Source organism: Dipodomys spectabilis, unplaced genomic scaffold (assembly GCF_019054845.1).
Source record: "Dipodomys spectabilis isolate Male_0828 unplaced genomic scaffold, ASM1905484v1 ptg000428l, whole genome shotgun sequence".
Lineage (NCBI taxonomy): Eukaryota > Metazoa > Chordata > Mammalia > Rodentia > Heteromyidae > Dipodomys > Dipodomys spectabilis.
Window position 1 is genome coordinate 342,924 of NW_024871105.1, and position 1,769 is coordinate 344,692.

The window sequence follows — 1,769 nt, forward strand, 5'->3', positions numbered from 1 at the left end:
AGTAGGAAGGCTTCCGAAATTGGAGAAAAATATTTTGGAATCAGTGAGTTAAAACAGTAAACAGAGCAGCAGAGTAAAGTCCCTTATAGATTAGAGGAAAACAACAATTTTTTTTTACAATGTGAATTCAGAAGACCAAGAACACTTAGAAGGTATCAAAAGTTTATACCAAAGACATTGCATTGATACTTTTTATATTCAAATGTACATTCTAAACCTTATTATTTATATTCCAATCTATTTATTGTAATAAATATCTATTTATTTGTCAAATTACCAATTAATTCTAGTAAGTTTCACTGTGTGAAATAAAATATTAGCACGTATAAAGATAAAATATGTAACTATATATAACATAAGAAAAAGGCACATGTTTTTCAATGTACTGTTGTGGTTAGGGTATCAAAGGCAACTGTGTTTTAAAGTATTATTCCATTATTTCTACCTCAGTGTTGGTAGAGTTGGACCTAAAGCTTTACCATTTGTAGATTTACAGCCTAGAGGCAAGAGGAAACAATGTGATAAACATTACCAATTTAAGGCCTAATATCAAGGAGAAACATATAGACTTCTCTTGTAACTATGAAAATATTGGGTGAAAGAAAGGCAGTAGTGTAAATTCCTGCCTGGTTGGATGGTAGACTGGCCAGGACATTAGGTAATCATGCATGTCAAAACTTTTTCACCTTCTTGGCTTTAGCTACTTTTGAAATATTAGGTATAAGAAACAATTATATTTTGATAAAATACCTTCTAGTCTAAACGATTCTGTCTTAATTGTTCATCTCTCTATGATCCTTTATAACTAAGATTAGTTTTGTTCCAGTAAGACAATCTATGCTGTCAGGGTAAGATATTCTGGTTGGTCTGTTGCTACATGGAAGAAGAGTAAAGGGTCAGGTAGACATTTGTGCCAGTAAGACCTCATTTAGGAATTTTAAGCTGCAGAAGTTTAGAAGGAGCTCTTAAGCAAGGCTTGCTTTGAATCCATTAGCTCCACAAAGCTAACTCAGTTGATAAATAAGTACTTGAAAAGCTATCACCTTTGGATCTAGCTATAAAGGCTTCAAAGTATGATCAAATTTAAAATGAAAAAGGTTTAAAATAGTCATTGACAAAAAAATTGCAAATGTGAGCAATCGACCAAACAATATGTTTTTTCCAATGTACACAGAATTTTAGAGAAGTAAGATCAATAGCATTTTTAGGAACAATAAGGTTTCCTGGTTACAAAAAGTCAACTAAGGATATATGCCTTTATAAAGATTGCATCATTAACTACTTAACTTTACAGGATACTACATGCTTCAGCAGCACATTTACCCAAATTACAACAATATAGAGATTATCATGGCACTCGCACAAGGATGATATGAAAATTTGTGAAGTATTCCATATTTTTCATTCTTCAGATGTAAGAAATGAAAAAGTTATTAAAAAATTGATTACAAAAATACAAGTCATTATGTCAAAAATGAACTTTACAACTTTGGTGCGGGGAGGAGGGTATTGAGGAGGATTGAGTGGGGGGGGCAGAGGGAGGATGGGAAGGGATGGGAAGGGGAAACAAAGGAGGAGGCTACAATGCTTGATAAGAAATTTACTCATTATCTTGCCCATGTAATTGTAACCCCTCTGTACAGTATTTTCACAATAAAAAACTAAAAAAATACAAATGTAACAACACATATAATTCATTGAACTGAAAGTTAGTTAGACATCAGTGTATTAAATCCTCACCTTAGAAAGGCCTTTATATAGCATAATCT

At 32.4% G+C, this 1,769-nt stretch overlaps 1 pseudogene; it reads left to right on the forward strand.

The window, feature by feature from the left end:
• Positions 1-1,302: 1,302 nt before the first annotated feature.
• Positions 1,303-1,402, forward strand: LOC122097721 (annotated as a pseudogene).
• Positions 1,403-1,769: the final 367 nt, after the last annotated feature.